Raw genomic sequence first — 8,813 nt, 5'->3', positions numbered from 1 at the left:
TTATAGGAATGAGGAATTCGTGTTTAATGGATACAGAGTTTTAGTTGGGGACATGGAAACGTTTTGGAGATAGATGGTGGTGGTGGTTGCACAACAATGTGAATATACTAATGCTACAGAGCTGTACACTTAAAAAAATGGATGCAATAGTAAATTTTATGTATGACTATTTCCCCATGATTTACGAAACTGGTGGTCTGGATTTGAACCCTGGCTCCACAGCTCTCTAGCTAGAGGGAAACTGGGCAAGCCAACTTATTTTTCTCTATGTTTCATCATCTGGAAAGCGGAGATAGTAGTTTTTACATTATAGAGTTGTTGCTAAAAATAATTGAGTTAATGTGTGAAAATATAACTGTGTGTGTGGCACAAGGTTACTGCTATGTATTATGATGATTACTAGAGGCCCAGCGGGTGAAATTGCACATAGTAGCCCACCGCTGCTCGCAGCCTCACCCACTCGCCCACTGCCCTGCCAGCTTGCAGCCCCGCCCACCTGCCCGCTGCTGCTCCACGTTCACTGCCCCTCCCACCCACCCTCATGGTGACTGGTGGTTTGGTCATCACGGACACTAGCTTTTTATATGGATAGATTATACTCCAGGTGCTTCTTGAGTTACAGTGAGGTTACATCCCAATAAGCCCATCATAAATTGAAAATATCATAAGTAAAAAATTGATTTAATATACTTAACCTACCAAACATCATAGCTTAGCCTAGCCTTCCTTAAACATGGTCAGAACACCTTATTGACTCTGCCCAGCAATATAAGAGTGTAGTACTAGATATTGCTAACCTGGGAAAAGATCAAAATTCAAAGTAGAGTTTCTATTGAATGCATATTGCTTTTGTGCCATCCTAAAGTTAAAAACTTGTAAGTTAAACAATCATTGTAAGCCAGGGACTGTCTGTATTATTATTTATTATTATTATTTGATTGAGTTAATGTATGACAGTACTTAGAACAGCATCTGGTAGAAGATAATTGTTAACTATAATTATTATATATTTTTATGTCCCAGTTGTAGAAACTGGAGATATATTAATGAATAAAATAAAGTCTTTGCCCCTCTGGAACTTACCATTTAGTGAGGAAAAAAGTAAATGTATGTTATGGCAGATAGCATCTAATATCTGCCTTACAGTGTTATAGTGAAATTGCCTGAGATAATAAATGTAAAGTGGCTGATGGAGCCAGAACCTGGCTCATAATGGGCACTTAATAAATGTTAATTCAACTCCCCTCTCCTCTCCTCTCCTCTCCTCTCCTCTCCTCTCCTCTCCTCTCCTCTCCTCCCCTCCCCTCCCCTCCCCTCCCCTCCCCTCCCCTCCCCTCCCCTCGCCTCTCCTCCTCTCTTTTCCTCTCCCCTTCCCTCTCGCTTTCTCTCTCATTCCTCTCTCTCAGAGAGAAACCAGTTAGAGAGCAGGCCGTCACTGGGCCCAAGGGGACCCATGCCCAAACTGATGTGGAGGGAGCAGCTCAGGCCAGGGCCCTGAAAGATTGGCGGCAATTTCAGAGGCAGGTAGTTTCTCTCTTGCTGCTTTAGAGGAAATGTGAATCATCTGCTGTTTGGCTTCCATTTCCTGGGAGGCCGCAGGCCCAGGAAATCTGTGGTTTGCGCATCGGTGCTGAGATCAAATGAAATGGCTATTGGCAGTGGGGTGTGTTGCTAGGACCACTGACAATCATCTCTTGAGCCAAATGACTCATCTTGAGCTGGCTCTCCAGCCCCCAATTGCATTCAGTTCCTGAAATGAGTCGAATTTCCGGGCAAAGGGTGATTCTTCCTTAGCTGTGCTGGGCGTAGAGCACATCCGGACCAGGTCGGTGCAGGGCTGATAGGTGTCCAGCCTGTGTCCTGATCTCCATTTTGCAAATGATGGAGAGGAGACCCTGGCTGCCAACCCCTTGTGTGTGTGACAGCCAGTGAGTGGTAGAGGCGAGAAGGCTTCTCCTGATGCTCCCACCCCACGTCATGCTGTTTCCCCAAGTGCTGAGGAGACTCCAGCACAACCAAGCCCACACCCTTACTTCACCCAGCTATACTCCAGGGTCACTCCAGGATGGATGTCCTGGGCCCACATCTATGTGTCCGTGAAATGCTGTTACCTGTGTCTTTGCAGGTGATGCGGGGACAGTATCACTGAGCCAGGGAGGAGTGGGCAGAATTAGTCTGATGGCAAAGGGAGTGGATGTCGCTCTGGGTGAAGGAAGCAGATGTGCAGGGTACATTAAGAGAACCTGCCGTGTTTTGGAGCAATGGACAGCTGGGTAGGACTGGAGCAGGGGAGGGCGTGAAAGAGAGAGAGAGCAGATGAGGTTGGGAGGCAATGGGTGGGGGGCAGGCAGAACACACGGCGTCCTGAACATCAGGCTTAGGGGTCTGTGGTTCATTCTGATGTAATTGGGACCAGGGAAGGTATTTGAGGACACGATGACATTGTCAGATTTCTGGAGCAAAAAGCTGCCTCTGGCTGCTGTGTGGAGCGTGAGCTGCAGGTCGACCATCTGACAGCAGAAATAGCGGTTGTGTGAGAGCAGAGAAGCTGCCTACCTCGAACTCAGGGTATTCGTTACCTGATTTATTATTATACACAAATGCGAATGCTCTGGAGCGAGTTAAATGGCAGAGTCAGGGCTCAAACCCAGTGGAAAATGTTCAGGAAGGGAAAGTTTTGAAGAGTCTTCAAGTAAAAAAATTGACACCGAGACCAAAAAGGGGAAATTTTATAAGCAAAACCACCAATGTTATATAAGTAAAAATGAGAAAGAATCTCCATGGCTAATCATTCTTTATTCCAAAACTGAGATAAGAGGTACCTTCATTTTCAGTACGGAAGCAAGAATCTATTTATTGCCTCTTAGCTGCTCAAATGCATTTCCTTTATTTGGGCAGCAAGCGTGTTGCTATGATTAGCTTCTATGACATGGTGCGTGAATGCTCACACTCTCCTCTGCTCGATGCCTTTTATTAGTGCGTTGATGATTGTATTAGCTTCCTGTTGTTGCTGTCATAACTTGCCACAAACTTAGTGGCTTAAAAACAACACAGATTTTATTATTTTACAGTTTGGGAGGTCAGAAGTCTGACATGGGTCTTATGCAGCTAAAATAAAAATGTTGTCAGGATTGCTCTAGGGGGGACTCTCTTTTCTTGCCGTTTCTAGTTAGAGGCTGCCTACATTCCTTGGCTCGTGGCCCCTTCCTCCATTTTCAAAGCCTCTGATTCTGTCGTCACATCTCCTTCCCTGAATCCCCCTCTCCTGTCTCCCATTCCCTTATAAGGCCCTCTGTGATGATGTTGCAGCCACCTGTATTCTCTCCATCTCAAGATGTGCAGCTTAATCACATCAACAAAGTCCCTCTGCCATGTATTCACATGGAATAATAGTGTATATTATCAGATTAAGTCGTAAGAAATGGACTCATCTGCCAGTGAGATAATGTGTAATAGTTAAACCTGAGCTCTGGGGCCAGGTACCCTGGTTTGCACACTGCCTCCCCCAACTGCCAGTCCTGTGGCCTCTGAGTACACATTTCCTCATCGGGTCATCGGCATGTTAATCAGACCCACCTTGCAAAATTGCTGTAAGGACCAAATAAGTGCTAGTGTATGTCAGTAACTTTGAGCAGCAACTGGCACATAGTAAGTGCTCATTAAATATTGGCTCTAATTATCTGGTAGATGGGCATCCTATAATCCTTTTTTCTATGATTGAATTTGATTCTTATTGGCAACAGCTGTGGTGTGTGTGTGTGTGTGTGTGTTGGGGGGTTTGTGTGTTTAATAAAAGTCTGATTCCTCATTCCTAGGATTTGTCATCCTATATAATAAAGCCCTAATATGCAAATCGACCAGACAGAGGAATGACTGGTTGCTATGACGCATACTGACCAACAGGGGACAGGTGCTCAATGCCGGAGCTGCCCCCTGGTGGTCAGTGCCCTTCCACAGGGGGAGTGCTGCTCAGCCAGAAGCCAGGCTCACAGCAGCGGTGGCAGGAGCCCACGGGGAGTAGGCCTAAGCCGGCAGTTGGACATCCCCTGAGGAGTCCTGGACTGCAAGAGACTGCAGGCCAAGCTGAGGGTACCCCCGGCTGCCCAGTGCATGAATCTTGTGCACTGGGTCTCTAGACATCTATAAAAGAAAATGCCTGACAACAGTTGAATCGTCCAGGCTAATTAATAATGTTAACTTTTAATAGATGTAACTGGAATTTTTTCTAGGACTACCAAGGTTTTTGTGATACATTGGCTAAAAGCTTCAAAGAGAAATTTTAGGTTGTGTTTTTCAAATATTGCGTGTGCTATTCCATGAGGTACTTAGCACTGATTTCATAAAATCATACATTCCCTACCTCTTATGAATAAATACTTAGCTATTTGATACATGCTGGCCTGATTAGTCTTAGTAGCATACAGATACATGTTGTTTTCCTATTAAATAGAAAGGTTTGAGCAGGAGAGCTAATAAAATTATTTTTGATTTTTAAACATATTTTTAAAAGTATCCCCAAAGCCACACATCAGAGTGACATACATTCATACAACTTAAGGAAAGAATATCATGCCTTCTATCATATTTCTGGTTCCATCAATAACTAATTTTAGCAAAATAGTATGCCATTTTTATTGCAAATCAAGTAATGAGAAACAGCATTATTATTCTATTTTACACTGACTGTAAAATTAATTATACAAGATACACATCATTGTAAATTTGGCTGCTATTTAGTAATCTACTTTATGTGATGCATTTCATAATTTATTTCTCAGTGGTTTTCATAATACTCTCCAAAATGAATATCAAGGCACTAACTTGAGTTGAAAAATAAAGTCACACTTTTAATATCAAGAAATGCATTTAACTTGGCTGATTGGTTTGATGGTTAGATCATATGATGAAACAGTTTTCATCAGTTGAATAAGCCATATCTGAAACTCCCAAGATTTTGAAAAAAAAAAAATTATTTAAGGCATGCAACAAGATAAAGCTTTAAAGGAGTTCTGTTCTAAAAGATGGACGAAAATATTCTTATTTGCTCAACTCCTACTGAGACAAATTTAACAAAGTGCTTCTGAGTGAAATGATAACAGGTAAAATAATAGTAACTTACAAGTCCTGGCCCTTTTGGTTTACTTCACACAGTGAGCCATTAGTGACTGAACCATCAATCCTTTCTCAAGTTAGATGGTTTCCAATTATTTACTATCAACAAAATTGGAGCACCTAATCAAAGTGATAGATGTTTAAGAATTATATTGTGCTTTGGATATGCAATTCAGAAGGAGTTCAAAGAACTGCATGTCAGGGTTGTAGGAAAACTCCTACCCTTCCCATTACCATGTTTATGTGAATAAAAGTTCTTAGTGGTCAGATCTATGAAGAAAAAACAAAACAAAAACAGGAATAAAAATGATTCTAAGACCTGTCACTTTCTAACAATAAGTAATAGCCCTTCTTGAACATAAGAACTAGCTGCAGAAAAATATCCTCATGCTTCTCACTGAGATGCATTAAAAATTACTTTAAATATAATTGTATATCAAATGTTAAAATATATTAATGATATTTTGGTCAATTTTGTATTAATAATAACTTATGATACTTTAATGTGGAAGATTTTTTTTTAACACTTAGAGCCTAGTGGCCAGAGGAAACAATATTTCCGAATGTGAAAGAAATGCTTGTTTGCATGTTTTTAAATGGGTGATAGTGGGTGGCAAATTGTTAGGGTATTGCTGGAGTAATTAGGCCCTGAGATTTGTTTAAAGTAGCAATCCTACTGTTTTTCTTTTCCAAAAAAACAGCTGGGTTGCTACTCTAAAAAATTTCTATAATAGATAGGAAATCCTTTGCAACCATTTCATATGAATTTGAAGTGGTAAATTAAAGTTTAGGTAAATTAAATATGTGGGTAGAGGAATGGTTTTCAAATTTCTTTCTTAGGGAGCATGAGAGTGACAGTTTTTGAAGTCGGCCAACTTAGTGCACATTAGCAGGTCTGTGAAAGCAAGCGGCCTGAACCAGAGCATCCCAGCCTCCCACTTGGTCTGCTTTTGAAGGGCGGCTCAGCCGTGACCTCAGTGAGTCCCACTCAGGCTCCCTCTCAGGAAAGAAAGCATCAGCGCCACAGGGCATAGTTGTCAGCCACCTTCACTCTTCAGATTACTGTACTTGATTTGATTAAACATGGCTATTTTCTCCACATGTATTTGCACTCACCATGTACCAGCACTGTTCTAATAATCATTTTACACATATTAACACATTGCAGCCTCTTAAAACCCCTGTGAGGCAGGTACTGTAGTATCCCCATTTTACAGGTGAGAAGCCTGAGGCACAGAAAGATTAAGTAACTTGCTAACGGTCACACAGCCAAGAAATGGTGGAAGCAGGGCTGGTTATATATTGATATTCCTTTTTTTTTTTTAAAGGAGCAGAAAAAAATGATTCTATTTTCTGTGCCTAGGTGGACAACTCCCCTACTCCTTTCCTCCCCCAAAGGCCATGCCATGCTCCTTTTTCTACACCCAACACTTGCTTGGATTACAAGTAGGTTGGATTTGCCTAGGAGGATCCAAAGAATCCAGTTTTGAGATGCAACAGAATTGAATTTGAACAGCCTGTTTATTGACACTGGCGTTCACAGCCATGAACCACGACACAAATGTCTTATTCAGATAGGACGGCTGGGTAATTAGTATTGCAGGTTACTAGTAAAAGGCCTCAAAAGCATCAAGCACTCCAAGAAATATTTTTCCTGGCCTCCTCCACACAACCTCATCATTCCAGTTTCGGAGGTCTGGAGTAGGCACACTGCTCTTACGGTTTCCTTTACAGCAATGAGGAAAATGAATTACCCAGACAGCGGAGTTGAGGGGAGAAGCCATTTCCCTGCCGTCCCCTGCCTCTGCTTTCCAGAAGACTTCCACTGGGCTTGCCATTTGACACAGGCAGCGGGTGTCGAAACGACTGCAAGAACTTTTGAGGCTGAAAAATATCTTAGGAAGCCCGTCACCTTGCAAAAGGAGACTGCTTTAAAAATACAAACCCCTCCTGAAAAAAAACAAAAAAACAATGGCACCCTCCCCCAAACAACATAACTATTTTAAAAAGAGCCCAGCATTGATAGGAAGATTAGTATCTATTACTCTATTTGCTAGCAAGCTAAAATTACATTGGGACAACTCTGGCACATTTCAATGACCTTAATATTCTCCAGGACACTTCAGAGCTCTGAGCCAATCCCCACTCTAACCTGTAACAGGGAGCAAAGCATCCTAGACTGTGAGACCTGGTCAGATGGATCTGGGGATCAGCCACTTCCTGTCCTGCCCCTAGCTAGTCTTAAATCTGTTAGAAAAACTGCCCCAAACCTCATTTTTCCCCCCTCCAAAGATTAAACAGAAGAAAAAAAATAATTTATAATCCTGCCATCTGCGATATTTACTGTTAACATTTTGATGTGTTATCTTCCGTCTTTTTTTTCCTCTGTGTAAATGCATGGCTTTGAAACAAAAATGCGATCATAGGAAACATATCACTTGTGTAAAGTGCTTTTTTTCCCCCTAAGGGTAGGTATCGTCCATATTCACAGTTTTAGCTCGCATCTGAGATTCACACTGGTGGCGTGTCCTGATCCAGCCTATACGCATGTTTAGTTGAGCTTACATAGTGTTAAAAAAATTCAGCCAACTTTCAAAAACGATCAGGATGTTTTACAGAAAAACCCCATTCCCCTTTCTTTGGAAAATCTGATGCTCTAGCCACATGGGGCCTGTGTTCCAGGAAGCCAGTGACTGGCCAGAACTGAGTGCCTTTACGTTGCATTCCTGGCCCATGCGGATCCCTGGTCTGCCTCGCCATTCATAATGGTCATGTAGCAGTTTCTGCCTATTAGTGAAGACATCTATTGTCCTCAGCTAGGATAAGCAATTTGGAGACTGGGCCTGTTGTACTTTATCTTTTAACCCTTAGGCTCTCAGCACCCTCCACCTACTAAACGCTTAATAATTATGTTACATAAATACTTGAATGAATGGGCTCATTTGTGACCTTTCACACAACCATGTTGCTCTAAGGATGCGTGAAGGATCCTGGACTCCTCCGGGGCATCGGGCTTCTTCTGTCCCTTGCAGTGGCTCCCACAGCGGGAGTTAAAGTAGGGCTCCATCCACACTGGCAACTGGGGAACCTGTCAGCCCTCTTCCCCGGGGGTGGCCCTAAGAGCTTTGAAGGGTAGTGCATACTAACCACCTTACTTCCCACCGGAGTGAAGCCAGCTCTCCTGCGGGAGAAGGCAGCTCTCAGATAACACCATGAAGTTTTTCTCTATGTTGGAAAAGAGTAAAGAAAAAGAAGTCTGTCATTATCCACCGGCAGTTGTGCCTAATGTTTGCTTCTCTTCATTGTCTTCTAAGCACTGTGAGTGTGTTCTGGGTGGGTGTTGGCGCTCAGATGAGAAGCTGGGCTTTAGGGGCGGCTGGAAGGCCTCTCGCTCCCTGCGGCTGGCTGCACGTGAGGCCCCGCCACAAGATGGGAGGCGGGCCCTGTAATCCTACATCAGAGCCTTGGCTTCCAAAACCTGATCCGCCAAAATTTGGACTTATATAACTTATTTATTTTAAGCCAGCCCCGTCCAAGTTGAGGACACTTAAGACTCCCTTTTAGAGGAAATTTGGAACCCAACGTTATCATTAACTAAATCAGCAAGCAATGGTTCTGCAAAAATACCAAGCGGCATAGTTCTGAGGGCTTTTATCGTCATGTTCCCAGCGGAATGATATTGTGTGGTGGTTTCTCTGAAA

Source organism: Myotis myotis, unplaced genomic scaffold (assembly GCF_014108235.1).
Source record: "Myotis myotis isolate mMyoMyo1 unplaced genomic scaffold, mMyoMyo1.p scaffold_m19_p_1, whole genome shotgun sequence".
NCBI classification, from domain to species: domain Eukaryota; kingdom Metazoa; phylum Chordata; class Mammalia; order Chiroptera; family Vespertilionidae; genus Myotis; species Myotis myotis.
Note: the sequence above shows the minus strand (reverse complement) of the source record.